This window comes from Aegilops tauschii, chromosome 1, assembly GCF_002575655.3.
Source record: "Aegilops tauschii subsp. strangulata cultivar AL8/78 chromosome 1, Aet v6.0, whole genome shotgun sequence".
Classification (NCBI taxonomy): domain Eukaryota; kingdom Viridiplantae; phylum Streptophyta; class Magnoliopsida; order Poales; family Poaceae; genus Aegilops; species Aegilops tauschii.
The window spans coordinates 181685184-181705107 of NC_053035.3; positions in this window are offsets into that span (position 1 = coordinate 181685184).

Consider the following 19924-nt stretch of genomic DNA (forward strand, 5'->3'; position numbering starts at 1 on the left):
GGGTGGAGGTCGCCGCGTGGCTAATTAATTAAGGTATTCTTTTTGTGAGTGGCTTAATTAAGGTATTCAATTCCTAACGGTAGTGTTGTACTAGTACTCTGCGTGTAAATTGACTGGCCATTAATTTTTGTCATTGCATGTTTGGATAACAACATGGAGTGCCCTCGGTAATTATGAAAAATAAAACCTTGTGATTTATGCACGCATCTTTGGGCAGCAGTTAATCCATGTATTAATGATATTGTTTTGTTTTTAATTACCATTCGTGTGGTGCAGATGGATCGATCTCGGTGGATGAAGAATTGGAAAACCGCAGATTTTATCAGTGGCGTGACAGAGTTCATGAATTTGGCTGAAAGTACAAAGAGGAGAATTGGTGATGCGGATTACATCCTGTGTCCATGTACTGATTGTGTCAATACAGAGTCACATGAAGTTGCAGATGTCCAGTTGCACTTAGTCTCTAGGGGATTCATGGATGGATATACACGTTGGACCAGACATGGTGAAGAGGAGGTCATGGATGAAGATACCCAGGGCAGCGAGATGCCAAACCCCGATCAGTGTCACATGGATGTTGAATCTAACATAGGGGCAGATGCGTCAAGCTACCAATGGAACACCAGAAAGCCGAAACACCCACTGGAAAACCAAGACGTCGACGATCTTGATATGCCAGATTTTGCTGCTATGATTGCAGATTTTGAGGGCCCAAAAAAGGATATGATTGGGTACAAGGATATGCCAACCATTGATGCGGACTCCAAGAAAGAATTGTATCCAGGTTGCAAAATGAAATATTCCAAGTTGAGTGCCACCCGGTGCTTCTCAGATTTAAAGCAGCAAACGGTCTATGAAACAAGGGCTTCACAGAGATGTTAGGTCTTTCAAAGAAATTCTTTCAGAAGATAATGTGCTCCCCAGAAGCACGAATGAAGCGAAGAAAATTGTTTGCCCATTGGAACTTGAAGTACAGAAGATACACACTTGTGTGAATGATTGTATATTGTACCGTGGTGAGTACAAAGATTTGCGTGCATGTCCCACATGCAAGCATGCACGATACAAGCGTAGGAGAGCAAAGGACAAGTATAAATTGGACGACGAGATCAAGACAGGAATCCCGTTCAAGGTTGTTTGGTACTTGCCTTTAATTCCAAGGTTGAGGCGTTTGTTTGCAAACCCTAGAGAGGCAAAGAGGTTGCGGTGACATCATGATGACCGAATTGCGGATAGGTTTATGAGGCACCCAAAAGATGGGGCTCAGTGGGAATTAATCGACAACAAGTTAGAAAATTTTGCCAAGGATCCTAGAAGTATAAGGGTCGGGGAGTGTACTGACGGGATGAATCCTTTTGGCGATATGAGCACCAATCACAACACATGACCGGTGCTTCTGTGCATATCTAACCTAGATCCTTGGTTGTGTATGAAGAAAAAATACATTATGATGTCAATGATTATCCAAGGCCCGAAGCAACCTGGAAATGACATCGACATTTACTTTCAGCTACTGGTAGAAGAACTGCTGACAGTGTGGATAGATGTGCCTGCTGTAAAATGTTATGATGCTTACAGAAAGGAGATTTTTGATCTACATGCAATGCTGGTGCACACCATTCAAGATATGCAGGCATTAGGCAACAGATCGGGGCAGAAAACAAAGGGAGATGTAGGGTGTGTCACATGCCTGGATAGGACAACTAGCAGAAGACTTCCCAACTCGCACAAAACCGTGTATTTGCGTCATCATAGGTTCTTATGGAAAACTCACCCATACAGAAAGATGAAAGCTGAATTTGATGGTACGACAGAGGCAGGTGTGGGCCCAAGACCCTATGAAGGGGAGGTGGTGATAGAGGCAAAGGTGTCCCGTCTTTCGATGAGATGATGGATATCGCTTTGGTGGAAGTCGACTTTGACGATCCGACTACGAACGTGCGATGACGTCGCGCCTTAGCAATCGCTAAACCAACTCCGAGAGGTTATTGACCACGCCGGAGCATGATCAACCTGACCACGAGGGTCTGTTTCCTGCGAGCAAACGAAGAACAAGCAAGAAACTGAGATTGCAATCTGGATATTGCGAATATAAGATGAAAGCTTTATTGATCAAGGTGGGGTTCTGTGATGCCTTTGTCTGGTCGTTGAACACAAACGAAGTACGCGAAGTTGCAGCTATGGCGAACTTTTAATCTAAACAAAAACCCAAAGTCTAAACGACGCCCTAAGGGCTGTATATCTGGAGGAAGAGGGGGGGAATTTCGTGGCCCTTGGGGAAGGGGTCCGAAACCAACCCTATCTCTTGTTTCCCCACACATACGGACTCTAAAAACAGCCTATACTCACGTATTTCGAAATTACATGGGCCTGGCCCAATAATAAGGTGACGCAGCACCTAGAATAGCCTCTGGACGAAAGTTATGAAGTAGCATCTTGTATATTTCGTCCAAGGCTTCATGCACGCATTATGGTGGCTTCAACGTCCTGAAATCATCACTTGTAACTCCGTTCTTGTTCCCCATGCGCATGCCATCATGTCCATGCTTGTTCTTGCTCCAATGTTCATCCTTCTCAAAGCTAGGCCCTTCATTTGTAAGCAAAACAAATGTATCCAATTTAGGCAGCATCATATTCTCATGAACATTAGAATCATTACCAAGAAACGAAAGTACCTGGTAATTTAATTGGCGTGCGCGAGCTCTAGTAATTGGTCCAGTATGTATAGCAGCAGGGGCTGTGGGTGTAACAATGGTATTGATGTCCTCATCATCCTCCCCTTCTTGAAATGAAGTCGTCCTCGACGGAAGCTCATCTCCCTCACCCAAATAAGGCTTCAAATCTGCAATGTTAAAAGTGGGACTAACCCCAAAATCTGCAGGCAGCTCAAGTTTATATGCATTATCATTTATTTTCTCTAACACCTTAAAAGGACCATCAGCACGTGGCATTAGCTTTGATTTGCGCAAATCAGGAAATCTATCCTTACGCAAATGTAACCAAACAAGATCTCCAGGTGCAAACACAACATGTTTTCTACCCTTATCTCCAGCAAGTTTATATTTAGCATTCATACGCTCAATGTTTTCCTTAGTTAACTCATGCATTTTTAAGATCAATTCAGCACGTTGTTTAGCATCAAAATTAACCTTCTCCGAAGATGGAAGAGGCAACAAATCAATAGGTGCACGAGGTAGGAAACCATACACAATTTCAAAAGGGCACATCTTAGTAGTAAAATGCAATGAACGATTATAAGCAAACTCAATATGAGGCAAGCATTCTTCCCACATTTTCTTATTATTCTTCAAAACAGCCCTAAGCATAGTAGACAATGTTCTATTGACTACTTCAGTTTGTCCATCAGTTTGGGGGTGACAAGTAGTACTAAAAAGCAGTTTAGTCCCCAACTTAGCCCATAAACATCTCCAAAAGTGGCTAAGAAATTTAGTATCACGATCTGAAACAATAGTATTTGGCACACCATGCAAACGAATAATTTCACGAAAGAACAAATCAGCAACATTAACATCATCATCGCTTTTATGACATGGTATAAAGTGTGCCATTTTTGAGAATCTATCCACGACAACAAATATGCTATCCCTCCCCTTCTTTGTTCGAGGTAAACCTAAAACAAAGTCCATAGATATATCCTCCCAAGGAACACTAGGTACAGGCAAAGGCATATATAAACCATGAGGATTTAGTCGTGACTTAGCTTTTTGACATGTAGTGCAGCGAGCAACAAAACGCTCAACATCCCGTCTCATCTTTGACCAAAAGAAATGTGTAGCAAGTACGTCCTCCGTCTTCTTCACGCCAAAGTGTCCCATTAATCCTCCTCCATGCGCCTCCTGCAACAACAAAAGACGAAGAGAACTAGCTGGAATGCATAGCTTGTTAGCACGGAACACAAATCCATCATTAACGACAAACTTGTTCCAGGTTCTTCCTTCTTTACAATTCTGCAATACATCTTTAAAATCAGCATCATGCACATATTGATCTTTGATGGTCTCCAAACCAAATATTTTGAAGTCAAGTTGTGAAAGCATAGTATAGCGACGAGACAATGCATCAGCAATAACATTTTCTTTACCCTTCTTGTGTTTAATGACATAAGGGAAAGTTTCAATGAATTCAACCCATTTAGCATGTCTACGATTCAGTTTAGCTTGACTTTTAATATGTTTCAAAGATTCATGATCAGAATGTATAACAAATTCTTTGGGCCATAAATAATGTTGCCATGTTTCTAAAGTCCGAACAAGAGCATATAGTTCTTTATCATAAGTAGAATAATTCAGACTAGGCCCACTCAATTTTTCAGAAAAGTATGCAACAGGTTTACCATCTTGTAATAACACACCTCCTAATCCAATTCCACTAGCATCACATTCAAGCTCAAAAGTCTTATTAAAATCAGGAAGTTGGAGTAAAGGAGCATGTGTCAACTTATCTTTCAATACCATGAAGGCGTCAGCGAACTCCTGCAAAATGTTAGTGACAGCAGGGGGCAAAGAGGAAGGCACGTCCTCGAATGAAAATAATGCCTCTTTGCACACAAAAGCATACCAAACAGATTTGTTGAAATCTAGCTCATCAATATCAGATTTTGTGGCAAGTAAACATGCACTTTTCAATTTAATTTCAGAAACAACACTAGATGGTTTATTATTATGTTTCATTTGTTGCTCAAATTCTTTTGCCACAATCTGATTTTCACTCTTATTTTTCTCCTGTTTTGCTTTATTAGCTCTATTAATGTCATCTTTCAAAATGGAATCAGGAGTCATAGGAAGCAAAGTAATATTTTTATCCTTATGAACAAGAGTATACTGATTGTTTCTACCATGGTGTACAGAATTTTTATCAAATTGCCATGGTCTACCAAGTAATAAGGAACATGCTTGCATGGGTACCACATCACAATCAACATAATCAGCATATGTAGAGATACTAAAATGCACACGAACAGTACGTGTTACCTTAACCCTGCCGCTGTTGTTGAACCATTGGATGTAGTAAGGATGTGGATGTGGTCTTGTGGTGAGAGATAGTTTCTCCACCATCGCCATGCTAGCCAAGTTGTTACAGCTCCCTCCATCTATGATGACGCGAACAGAACGTTCCTTCACAACTCCCTTTGTATGGAACAAATTATGCCTCTGATTTTGCTCAGCTTGTGTGACCTGCACACTCAAAACTCGTTGAGCAACTAAACATTCATACCTGTCAGCGTCTTCAGGAGCCATGTATTGCGTCTCATTTTCAGAATCATCTCCACCATGTTCTTCACGTGTAATAAGAGCCAAAGTCTCCTCATCATAGTCACTAGCGGACTCATACCCACCATCCTCAGTAGCAATCATTACACGCTGAGATTTGCATTCTCTCGCATAATGTCCTCTTCCCTTACAACGACGACAAATAATATCACTTGTGTGCCCTGTCGATGCCATGGAAGAAGAAGAGCTCTGTGCAGGCCCGCCAGGTGCGCTCTTGGCAGATAGTGGTGGTTGTGCCTGCTTTCTTATATCACGGCTAGAGGTGGAACCTGATGGAGGTGCTGGTGCAGTGGAAGTAGAAGATGCACGCGGTGTCCATGATGAAGGTCGACCTGCAGAAAAGTTAGTTCGCGCCAATGGCTGTCGATCCTACACTTCACGTTCAGCTTTACAAGCAAGATGGAATAAACGAGTGATATTATTATAATCCTTATACTCTAGAATGGTCTGAATCTCTGTATTTAATCCACCCATAAAACGTGCAAGCATAGCTTCATTCTCCTCAACAATACCACATCGAATCATGCCAGTTTGTAATTCCTGATAATATTCTTCTACAGAATTTTTCCCTTGTCTTTAGCGCTGCAATTTTTGAAGTAATTCACGTTGATAATATGGTGGAACCCAACGAGTACGCATAGCAGTTTTCAAAGCAGCCCAAGTAGCTGGAACAGGATATAATCTACAATGTTCAGACCACCAAACACATGCAAAGCTAGTGAAAGCACAAACAGCAGCAGGAACACGTCTCTCCTCAGGATATTGTAAACATGTAAATCGTTGTTCAGTTTCTAACTCCCAAGTAAGATATATATCAGGAACAAATCTACCCTCAAATGGTGGAATATTCAATTTCAGTTTAGGGAGATGGTCATGATCTCGTACCTGAGGTGGTGGTGCCGGCCTACCGTTGCGAATATATACCTGAGGTCGACCTGCTGGTGGTGGTGCTGGTGGCTGCACGTAGTTCTGATTTTGATCAACCTCATCCTCATAATCGCCCGCATAATCGTCATCCTCCTCAGCCGCCGTAGTAGTAGGAGCCAAAGAAGCATCAACAGTAGGTGCAGCGGCACCCGAATTTTGACCAGTCTCAATTGGAACGCGCTGTGCTCGTCCCACTTGATTTGGAAGGCGGCGTTGGAGATGTGGTTGTTGTTGTTGTAGAGGTGCGACATATGCAGCCGGTGGTGGTTGGGGAAGACGCTTGAGTAATTCAGTAAACTTGTTATCCAGCTTTGTCTCGAACGACTTCTCCACGGCATCTATCTCCTCTTCTCCATAGCCTCTTCAAATCTGTTTAGCACATCTCCCACCTGGCCACTCATCATTTGCTAAAATTTATCATGCAACTCCTTGTTCGTCATGTTCTCCCAATCAGTCTCATCGGCTTGTCATCCTGCCATGGTTAGCAGCAATAGAAACACAAAAGAATATGATCCTACAGACTACTAGGAAGTGGTGGTGATGGTGATGTGTCACAAATCCTTCAAGCGAATCTCAAATTCTTACCAGTTCTTACCCAGCAGCACGTGGTGATCGGCAACCGTTGTAGTCAAAACTCTCAAAGCTTGGATAGAGTGATTACCAGGGAGAGTCAAACGCACGATGTAGATGTATGTGGAGCTGGGAAGGCTTATAATATGGTAGCAAAAATGGTCAGCAATAATCAATTCAGAGATGCAAAGTTAAATAAACGCTCAACAACGGTACTGTGCTGGTCCTAGGCTAGACCGTGCTAGAGACGCGAGCCTAGAACACTAACAAAATCACGGCGCTGCACGTAAACAAGGGAAAAGCACACTCTGGAATTTTTTTTGCTCTTTTTTTTCGCGCCCTTTCTTTTTGCGCTCTTTTTTTTTTGCAAAAAATCACTATAATGGCGAGTGTCTCAAAACTCTTCCCAGATCAAACTGACAGGATAGGCACAAATTTTTTTGACTATTTTTTTTTCGAAAATCAGGGCAGCGACGACGAAAAAGTGCGACAAAAAATCACTATGATGGCGAGTGTCTCAAAACACTCCCCGGGACCTAAAAATAGGATAGGGAAAAAATATTTTTGGTCGCCGAAATTTTGGCCTAAAAACTGCCCGGGGGTCTCCAGACTTTTTTTTCCGAGACCTACTCAGGCAAGGAAACATGAAACGGAAAATAGATGGATCTCTAAAACAAACCGAATATGAAAAGAACTCGGATTGGTTGTGGATATATGGTGGTAGGATATGGCAGCGGTGGTGGTATATGGTAGCGGTGGTGGTATATGGATACGGATCGGTGGTGGTATATGGATACGGATTGGTGGTGGTATATGGATACAGATTCAAAGCGGTGGCGGATAAGCAATGGTGGTAGATGGCAAGGCGATAATGATGGTGCGGCGGCGGCGTGACAACTTATGACCAGAACTCGAAACTCTAAAAGACTAGACTCTAAGACCAGCAACTTGACACGACGATGCAACCGCAAATTCAACAAAGCAAAAACCCTAAAAAGATTATGCAAAGGCTCAGATTGGTTCGGATATGATGAAATAACCCTAATTTTTTTTGTGGCTTTTTCGTGGACTGTAGGTATGAAGAACAGACTCGATCTAAACTACGAAAAACTGTAAAATTTCACCGAGCAACCTGGAAATCTGATACCACTTGATAGAGGCAAAGGTGTCCCGTCTTTCGATGAGATGATGGATATCGCTTTGGTGGAAGTCGACTTTGATGATCCGACCACGAACGTGCGATGACGTCGCGCCTTAGCAATCGCTAAACCAACTCCGAGAGGTTATTGACCACGCCGGAGCACGATCAACCTGACCACGAGGGTCTGTTTCCTGCGAGCAAACGAAGAACAAGCAAGAAACTGAGATTGCAATCTGGATATTGCGAATATAAGATGAAAGCTTTATTGATCAAGGTGGGGTTCTGTGATGCCTTTGTCTGGTCGTTGAACACAAACGAAGTACGCGAAGTTGCAGCTATGGCGAACTTTTAATCTAAACAAAAACCCAAAGTCTAAACGACGCCCTAAGGGCTGTATATCTGGAGGAAGAGGGGGGAATTTCGTGGCCCTTGGGGAAGGGGTCCGAAACCAACCCTATCTCTTGTTTCCCCACACATACGGACTCTAAAAACAGCCTATACTCACGTATTTCGAAATTACATGGGCCTGGCCCAATAATAAGGTGACGCAGCACCTAGAATAGCCTCTGGACGAAAGTTATGAAGTAGCATCTTGTATATTTCGTCCAAGGCTTCATGCACGCATTATGGTGGCTTCAACGTCCTGAAATCATCACTTGTAACTCCGTTCTTGTTCCCCATGCGCATGCCATCATGTCCATGCTTGTTCTTGCTCCAATGTTCATCCTTCTCAAAGCTAGGCCCTTCATTTGTAAGCAAAACAAATGTATCCAATTTAGGCAGCATCATATTCTCATGAACATTAGAATCATTACCAAGAAACGAAAGTACCTGGTAATTTAATTGGCGTGCGCGAGCTCTAGTAATTGGTCCAGTATGTATAGCAGCAGGGGCTGTGGGTGTAACAATGGTATTGATGTCCTCATCAGGTGGTCCACAACATGGCTAAAAAAATTTAATGTTGTGGTTGGCAAGAACCACCCTTTGACGGTGAAACAAACACCCAAGGGTCAAGTGTTTAAGAAGAAATCGGTTTTCTGGAAATTACCTTACTGGGAGATTCTACGTGTACGTCACTGCATCGATGTCATGCACGTAGAGAAGAACGTATGTTAAAGCATCCTTGGTGCTCTGCTCAAGAGAACGGGAAAAGAAAGGATGGTGACGGTTCATGGCTTGATATGCTTGCTGAGCAATCAAAACGCAAGAGTGAAGCAGAAGATGATGACAAATTCATCAAAGCTCGCCAGAGTGACAATTTTAGTACAAAAGAAGCAACACAGTCCTTCACCTATTTGTTGTCAGTTAAGACACCCTCTTCCTACTGCGCAAACATCAGAAGTCTCATGGATGTGAGCTCATGTAAAATGAAGTTGGGACACATGAATTCACATGATTGCCACGTAATGTTGACACAAATCCTCCTGGTGGCCATCAGGAATCTGATGGACAAAGATAGAAGAAACACACTCATTGACCTCTGTGATTTCTTCAACCAACTATGCAGAAAGTTGTAGATCCTGAAGAGTTGGATCATATGCAAGATGATATTTCAAGAATATTGTCCAACCTAGAGATGTTTTTCCCACCGTCATTCTTTGATGTCATGGTCCATCTCACTGTGCACCTTGTCGACGAGATAAAGTATTGTGGTCTCGTGTTTCATCGCAACATGTATCCCTTCGAGTGGTTCATGGGAATACTGAAGCGCTTTTGACGGAACCGAAACCATCGAGAGGCAAGCATCCTACAAGGTCATACCGCGGAGGAGGTGGTTGAGTTTTGCACCGAATACATAAAACAAAGACCTATAGGTTTGCCCCTCTCTCGCCACGAGGGAAGGCTGAAAGGTAAGATGGTCCTTGCTGGCACGCAAATGGCTACACCCAGAGAATTGGCAGAGAAAGCCCATTTGACGGTACTGCTTAACAGGCCAGTTCTTAGCGCTTATGCCAAAGAACACTTGGCGGAGATTGGCCAAATCTTCTTACCAATGGTGCCTTCATCAGATGTGGAGATGAAGGAGCACACTAAGAACTACGCCGAATGACTGAAGAATCGTTTGGCACAAGGATCCATCGATGACATTGCTACGTGGTTGGCACAAAAGCCATCACCTACGATGTTGACATACCAAGCATATGACATAAATGGATACACGTTCTACACCGAGGAACGTGATCAGAAGACCTCATATCAAAACAACTCTGTTCGAATAGAATGCATAACTGTAAATGAAGCTAATAAAAGGGTATACTATGGAACCATCAAAGAGATTTGGGAGCTTGGCTATGTGATAGTTAAGGTGGCATTATTCAGGTGCGCATGGATCCCTCTTGGTCAGGTAAGGATTGATGAGTATAGGAAGACGTTAACAGGACAATGATGGCATATCACGCGGACCCATTCATTCTTGCCAGCGATGCTACCCAGATTTTCTTTGTGGAAGACCCCTTGCATAAGAACTTCCATTTAGCGATGCATGGGAAGAGAAGGGTACTGGGTGTCGACGATGTTGCCGATGAGGGCGAGTACGATGAATTTGATGAGTTGCCAGCCAAGGGATCATGCACCCGTGTAACAGAGCAGCGTAAAATCATCAAAAAACCCAAGTTCATTCGGGGTCAACGTAATGATCCCAGTTCCCCCATGTACACGAGAATTAAGCCATAAGACTAGTCTTTATGCCTACCCTGCAGCTTAATTCATTCAATTTAGAACTGTCGCGTGTACTGAATTTGTGATTATGCCCGGTTTTCTGTTGATGTAAGAACCATTAATATGTTGACCTTGATATGCTGTCAGCTCAGGCAATGAATATGAACTGTTTTTTGTTATTATTATTATTATTATTATTATTGTTATTATTATTATATTATAGAGGTGTTTTTTGTTATTATTATTATTATTATTATTATTATTATTGTTATTATTATTATATTATAGAGGTAGCACACTCAATTGATCTCACTACAGTATTTGTGAACAAAAATATGCAATCTGGTTTGCGAATAGCACATGGTTCGTTGATGAAAGCCGTGTGCCGACCAAACCCCGCCCACGATCTGAGTCGTGCTTTCTGATTGGCCAGAACCCAAACCCCACGGATCGTACGTCTGCACCGCTGGATGCCCCCAGATCGAACGGCGATCCTCATCCCTTTCGACAGCACATGCAGTTCTGGTTGTAATTTTATTTTTATGCACAAAATGCACGTTAATCTCAAAAAATGTCTTAAATATAGCTAACGATACCTAAAATGCGCCAGAAAATCAAACCCGTGGTATAATGGTGATTGTGTACCGTGGAAATTTTTATGAGGCCAAACGATGAAGTCACCGGCCACAGGAGTTTGAATTGACACGTCTCCTTTTGGAAACCATGATCCTTCATGTGAGATGCTCCGGTTTGGAATGAGCGGTCATCAAAACTTGTGCCAAACTTTACCAATTTTTTTCCCGGGGTCGTGAGAGCACGCCACGGGCACACATCGATTTTGATGATGTCCGAACTCTATCTGAATTTCCTGTAATTAAAATACCAACTAGGCCTACGCCAGTGGCCGCACCTCGCGGCCGAAATGTTTGAAACTTCTCCCCGCTTCTCGAACAAATGGATGAAAACTCACAAAGCGACGCACAAATGATCTGTACACCTTCTTTGCTAGGCTGATAGTAAGGGGGTATCATAGCTAGTATCATGCATGCCAACTAGGCAATTTTGACGAGCTGTCATAGAATTAAATGAAGAAAGAGAGGGTTAAGTATCATATCATGAAACCGTATCATAATAAATGCTATGCTACTATGTGTCATGCATGACAATAAATAAAGTACTACATATGATACTACTCTATGATACTATGCATTAGACTAGCCACAGTGGGAGTAACTTCAGCAATAACATCGAGTCCAACTCAACAAATTTGCTTATGTGGCAATGAGTTAATGAGGAGAGAGGTAGTTTGAGTAACTTAGCTAGTTACTGTAACATCACATGTCCCAATGCAATATGAGTCTATAACCTAATAAATGAGGCTTTGCATGTTATCATACTTATGTTACTACCCACTATGAAAGGTAGTAACATAGTCTAGGGATATGTGTATGTTACTCTCTACTGTGGCTAGTCTTAGAGCAAGTACAATAGAGTGACATAAGCAGGCTATAAGGAATAGAATAATATGTGTGCTTATTAGTTGGAGGAAAGAGAGGAGGAGAGAGAAGAAAAGCGTGCTCTTGGTTAGTAGAGCCAGCTACAACACGAGACCCAAGACACTTTGTGAGGATGTAAGGTGGGCCAACTATTGATAAACTAGTACATGCCGGCTAAGAGGTCGGCTGTATATGACATGGCAACTTCTTATAGCCGATCGTTGGTTGTATTATTAACCATGATCTTAGTGAGGTAGCTAGTATATCATAGACTAGCTAGTATTATACTCCCTCCTTTTCGATTTATAGGGCTCAATTCAAAAATCTCACCAACCAAGTTAGATGGTGAGTGGTGGAATACTTTTTGTAGTTTGCAAAAACACCCAATTAATGCTTTTGTTTTCCTCAAAAAATTATGTTTACCAATGTATTAGTTGCAATACATGCATGCATAAAGTACATGCATTGGTCAATTTTCTCTGAATATATACTTGCATGCAATGATTTAATGCACCTTGGAATCTAAACATGTGATGGGGAACAACCAAATTGAGCCTTATAAAATGGAAAAAACTAAAATTTTGAGATAAGCCTATAAACCGAAAAGGAGGGAGTATATATGCATGATACTAGTATATGATCGGTAATACCTCCGTAATGCGCGCATGCATAGTATCATAAGTTAGTATCTTAGGTTGCCTTATTAATTGCCACGCATGACACAAAGTAGTACAACATTTAATATGATACGGTATCATGATATGATACCACACCCTCTCTTTCCTCATTTAATTGTGTGCCACATCATCCAAAAAGTCTAGTTGGCATGCATGATACCGCTTGATACTCCCATATTATGACCAGCCTTAGGGTGGCCATAGTGGGGGTATCATAGCCGGTATCATGCACTCGGGAATAGCAAATATGATGATGTGGCAAAGAAGCAGTAACATAGGTAGATATCGTAACATATATATATAATAAATGATATACTACTTTGTGTCATGCATGGCCATAAATACGGTCATCTATATGATATATACTACTCTATGATACTATATATGCACTATGAAGGTACGTACGTAGTATCATACACTAGTCTCATATGCATGATACTGTATATAGTATATGATACTCCCCACTATATAAGGCTGGCCATAGTGGTGGTATATATCATAGCCGACGATGTCATGCACTCGAAAATAACAAGTATGCTGATGTTGCCAAGAATTAAATATATATAGGAAGGGTTAGAGTAACATATAGGTAGATACCGTATCATGTTAAATGCGGTGCTAATTTGTCTCATGCATGGCAATAAATATGATCTATGATACTATACTCTATGTATTATACTATGCGCTATAATTAATTAAAGGTAGTATCATACACTAGTATCATATATATATGCATGATACTAGTATATGACACTCTCCACTATGAGTAGCCTAAGTATATATAGCCTAACTAAAACACCCACATGTAGTTGTAGTAGGGTTTTTGACTTTAATTAATTATATGCACTAAAATGCAATGCAAGGTAACTGCAAAGAATGACTTAAACATAGAAGACGACCTGAAATGGGCCGGAACAATGTAGCTAGCTAGTAACTGATGATTTGTAGTCCGAAGTGCCGCATCTCCTTTTGGAAACTATGATCCTTCTTGTGAGATGCTCCCGTATGGAAGGTGCGAGCACCAGAACTCGTGCCAAACTTTACCATTTTTTTCCATGCGGTCGTGAGAGCACACGACAGTGACACAATGATTTTCGTTATTTTCCAGACTCTATATGCATTTCCTGAAATTAAAATACCAACAAGGCCTATTCCTCTGGCCGCACCTTGCGGCCGAATTGTTTGAAGTTTTTTCCCGTTTCTCGCACAATGAATGAAAACTTGCAAAGCGACACACAAATGATCTTGCTAACACGCACGTGTAGTTGCAACTATTATATATACATACATACATACATACAAACGAGATCTTTTTTTTGCATATTCAAAGTTTGAGATTGCTAGCGAGGCCTGCCGCCTGGTAAAATGTACTAGAAAATCAAAGCATAGGGTACAATCGTGATTTCTTACCGTGGAAAAAATGGAGGCGAAATGATGAACTCATGTTTTCATTCAAACAAAAATATGATGTTAGGTAATGTAGATGTTTTCAAATAGCACAGGGTTCACTCACGAAAGCCGTGTGTCCACTAAACCTTGGCCGATGCCCCCCTCTGCCACGCGCGCGATCTGAGTTGTGCGTTCTGATTGGCCAGAACCCAAACCCCACGGATCGTACGTCTGCACCATTGGATTCTCCTTGATCGAACGTCGATCCTCTTCCCTTTGGACAACACATGTAAATGTTTTCAAATAGCCCCTCACAAAAAAAATGTTTTCAAATAGCACACGGTTCACTCATGAAAGCCGTGTGCCTACCAAACCGTGGCCGATGCCCCCCTTTGCTGCGCGCGCGATCTGAGTCGTGCGTTCTGATTGGCCAGAACCCAAACCCCACAGATCGTACGTCTGCACGGTTGGATGCTCCCAGATCGAACGACAATCCTCATCCCTTTCGACAGGAAATGCAGTCCAACTAGGAATTGATTTATATGCGAAATGCACGGTAAATGCCAAAAAATGTCTTACATATAGCACACGAGACCTGAAATGCGCCAGCAAATCAAACCCGTGGTATAATTGTGATTGGTTCACATGGGAAAATATAGAGGCGAAACGATGAACCCACGTCTTCATTTCAAAATTAGTACGTCTTCATTTCAAACGAAATTATTTCTGTTTATGCACACGAGCGCTTAGAGGTAACCGTTTGCATAGGCCTTTCCGCGCGCGCGGCGGCCGGGGATATTTTTCACCCCTTTCACCTAGGCCGCCAACACCCCCCACCATCCGCCCGCGTTTCACTCAACTAGTCCACCCAATCTCCATCGCTAGCTCCCTCCTCCCGCAGATCCACAACAGAACCCTCTCCGGCGCCGCCGTGCTCATCCCGGCCGTGTGCCCGCTCTTCGGCGTCAAGCCTACCTCCACTGCCGTTCCCAACACGCGGCGGCCCGCGCCTCGCCGTCTTTGTTTGCCCGCCAGCCACCCTCGAGCATATCGATGCAGTAACCCTCGCCTCTCATGTGGTCCAGCCGGGTTTGAATTAAGAAGCCTGCTAGTTACTGCTCTCCATCGTGGTGAGGCATATTTCCTCGCAATCCCTCTTCCAATTTCGTTCCGTATGTTCCCAAATTGGCTATAAAATAACGGAGAGCGTATATATGTTCATTATCTACCTTCCTCACTACATATAAGCTGTATTTGTTCCAATAATTTACTGCCTATTTACAGATCGCGGGCGCCCGAGTCACACAAACTTAACAAGTTAGCCGTACATTTTCTAAATTATTGCATGGCATGTTTAGAAAGCTTGATACCAAGTTGTTAGTTTTATGCTTATCCTCCTTTCCTGAGTTTCGCATGTGTTCTCTATAGATGCCGAGTAGCAGCGACAACACTCGTGCTTCAGGCAATCTTCATCTGATTCGGACAACCCTAGGTCTTTAGAAGATTGTGAGGGATCAAGTAATCTTGAACGGGATAGAGCTGCAGCAATTACCCTTCCGGTCAGGACGCGGAGGAACGCTCCAAGGAAGCCCACACACCAGCCTAAAGGTGTATATGAAGTAACCGAGATTGATTTCAAGTCTTGGGCTCCAACTAAACCAGATAAAGCACACACGAGGTTCAGGAGTGTGTGTGGATTTGTTGGCAGGGCAAGGCTCAACATTAATCTGCCGGGGCTTCGGAAGGCTGACACAGAAACACGGCGAAGGATAGTCCGGGAGATCATGGATCACTTCAACATTTCAGAGCAGTGGAGAATGCAGGTGGAACACGCTGCACTGAAGAAGGCTAGGGATGCTTGGAAAAACTGGAAGCACGTGTTGTACAAGAAGTACTTGAGTGAAGGCAAGGACCCAATCCCCGCATACCCCCAAATTACAAAGGCGGACTGGGTAGAATTCAAAAGGGTCAGGGCAACTAAAGAGTTTGCTGAGAAGAGTTTCAAGAAATCGGAACTTCAGAAGAAGAACATACACCCCCACCGTATGGGTGTGGCAGGATACTACGGCATGAAACTAATATGGGACCAGGAGGACAAAGAAGCAGTAGCGGCGGGTGGGAATCCGGCCTTTAGTGAAATCAAGGGCGAACACGCTAGAGACTACTTGCGGGCACGTGCAAAGAGGCGTGATGACGAAACTTATTACTTTGAAAACTACATGACGCCGAACTGTATCAAGTGATGTTAGAGGCTTCCAAGTGTTGGGGAACGTAGCATGCAATCTCAAAATTTCCTACGATCATGCAAGATCTATCTAGGAGATGCATAGCAACGAGAGGGGGAGAGTGTGTCCACGTACCCTCGTAGACCGAAAGCGGAAGCGTTAGGTTAACGCGATTGATGTAGTCGAACATCTTCACTATCCAACCGATCTAGTACCGAACGTACGACACCTCCGAGTTCTGCACACGTTCAGCTCGATGACGTCCCTCAAACTCTTGATCCAGCAGAGGGTCGAGGGAGAGTTTTGTCAGCATGACGGCGTGGTGACGGTGATGGTGATGTGATCCGCGCAGGGCTTCGCCTAAGCATTATGACGCTATGACCGGAGGAGTAAACTAAGGAGAGAGACGCCGCACACGGCTTGGAACAAATTGGTGTGTCTCCAAGGTGTGCCCTGCCCACGTATATAAAGGAGGGAGAGGGAGGAGGCCGGCCTTAGGGGGCGCGCCATAAGGAGGGAGTCCTACTAGGACTCCTAGTCCTAGTAGGATTCGGCCCCACCTTCTTTTCCTTCTCATGGAGGGGGAAAGGGGAAAAGGAGAGGGAGTAGGAGAAGGAAAGGGGGGTGGCGCCCCCTTCCCTAGTCCAATTCGGCCTCCTCCCTTGTGGGGGGGGGGGCGCACCAGCCCCTTGTGGGCTGGTTAGCCTGCCTCCTATGGCCCATATCTTTCCCCGGGGGGTTCCGGTAACCCCTCCGGTACTCCGGTATGTACCCGATACACTCCGGAACCCTTCCGGTGTCCGAATACTACCTTCCAATATATCAATCTTTACCTCTCGACCATTTCGAGACTCCTCGTCATGCCTGTGATTTCATCCGGGACTCCGAACAAACTTAGGTCACCAAAACACACAACTCATAATACAAATCATCATCGAACGTTAAGCGTGCGGACCCTACGGGTTTGAGAACTATGTAGACATGACTGCGACACATATCCGGTCAATAACCAATAGCGGAACCTGGATGCTCATATTGGTTCCTACATATTCTACAAAGATCTTTATCGGTCAAACCGCAATAACAACATACGTTATTCCCTTTGTCGTCGGTATGTTACTTGCCCGAGATTCGATCGCCGGTATCATTATACCTAGTTCAATCTCGTTACCGGCAAGTCTCTTTACTCGTTCCGTAATGCATCATCCCGCAACTAACTCATTAGTCACATTGCTTGCAAGGCTTATAGTGATGTGCATTACCGAGAGGGCCCAGAGATACCTCTCCAATACTCGGAGTGACAAATCCTAATCTTGATCTATGCCAACCCAACAAACACCTTCGGAGACACCTGTAGAGCATCTTTATAATCACCCAGTTACGTTGTGACGTTTGATATCACACAAGGTGTTCCTCCGGTATTCGGGAGTTGCATAATCTCATAGTCAGAGGAATATGTATAAGTCATGAAGAAAGCAATAGCAATAAAACTTAACGATCATTATGCTAAGCTAATGATGGGTCTTGTCCATCACATCATTCTCTAATGATGTGATCCCATTCGTCAAATGACAACACATGTCTATGGTTAGGAAACTTAACCATCTTTGATTAACGAGCTAGTCTAGTAGAGGCATACTAGGGACACTATGTTTTGTCTATGTATTCACACATGTACTAAGTTTCCAGTTAATACAATTCTAGCATGAATAATAAACATTTATCATGATATAAGGAAATATAAATAACAACTTTATTATTGCCTCTAGGGCATATTTCCTTCACCAAGATCCCTGGAAGGTTCTACAGGAACTCAGGGCCATGTGACATTCTGTCCGTTGCTCTGGAAACAAAAGAGCCCCCTGGCCGTGCAAGGGGTATAGGTGTTAATGTCTCGCACAAGTGGGCTTTCACACTCAGCAAAGAAGAGAGGCTCAACATGAAAAAAGCGAGGAGTGAAATGAAGCAGAATGCATTGTATGAAAGGTTGGGGAAGAAGATTTATCCGGCTGTTCGAAAGGATGTTGAGGAGTCAATGATGATGCAGAAGACTCTAACACTGATAGATAGCCAGCAGATGGGAGGGGAGGCGGGCATGGAGGATGTTGCTTATTGCGCGACAACCCTGCACAAGAGTAGCTATGCATCAGCTGACCCCAGCGACACTGAGACTGCAGCTGCTCGTGATGATTCTATATCTGATCTATCTGGAATGAAAGACAGACTGAAGGGCGTGCTTACACATTATGAAGGTACATTAAAATATGCAAGAACCTGGGTTTGCCCACCCTTCTTGGAAGATGGACTCTTGTTGGACAACGTGCCACTGAAGCCGGGCTATGTGAAGTGCTACGTGACTGAAGTAAAGCCTGGATTCAATGAATTTGCCCTGAAGAATGTCCTAGGAGACTTCGATGAGCAAAGACCTTGGGAGAAACACTGTTACATCACATCCAGTGGCCACGAAAGGAAATAGAGTTCATCGATGAGATCCCTGAAGCCCCGCCAAGAGCAACCACCGTCGCCCCTCAACCGACGCTCTCCTTGCCACAACAGCTCTCGAGGGCTGATGCATCAACCTGTGATCAGTGCTACCTCTTGAGCACTGCGTTGGTTTTCCCTTGAAGAGGAAAGGGTGATGCAGTAAAGCAGCGTAAGTATTTCCCTCAGTTTTTGAGAGCCAAGGTATCAATCCAGTAGAAGGGCACGCACGAGTCCCTCGCACCTACACAAACAAATAAAATCCTCGCAACCAACGCAATAAAGGGGTTGTCAATCCCTTCACGGTCACTTACGAAAGTGAGATCTGATAGATATGATAAGATAATATTTTTGGTATTTTTATGATAAAGATGCAAAGTAAAGAAAGCAAAATAAAAACGGCGCCAGAAATAGCTTGTTGACGAGAGATTAAATTTGATGGAAAATAGACCCGGGGGCCATAGGTTTCACTAGTGGCTTCTCTCGAGAGCATAAGTATTACGGTGGGTAAACAAATTACTGTTGAGCATTTGACAGAATTGAGCATAGTTATGAGAATACCTAGGTATGATCATGTATATAGGCATCACGTCCGCGACAAGTAGACCGACTGCTGCCTGCATCTACTACTATTACTCCACACATCGACCGCTATCCAACATGCATCTAGAGTATTAAGTTCAAAAGAACAGAGTAACTCTTTAAGTAAGATGACATGATGTAGAGGGATAAACTCATGCAATATGATATAAACCAAATCTTGTTATCCTCGATGGCAACAATACAATACGTGCCTTGCTGCCCCTACTGTCACTGGGAAAGGACACCGCAAGATTGAACCCAAAGCTAAGCACTTCTCCTGATAGAGGCAAAGGTGTCCCGTCTTTCGATGAGATGATGGATATCGCTTTGGTGGAAGTCAACTTTGACGATCCGACTACGAACGTGCGAGGACGTCGCGCCTTAGCAATCGCTAAACCAACTCCGAGAGGTTATTGACCACACCGGAGCATGATCAACCTGACCACGAGGGTCTATTTCCTGCGAGCAAACGAAGAACAAGCAAGAA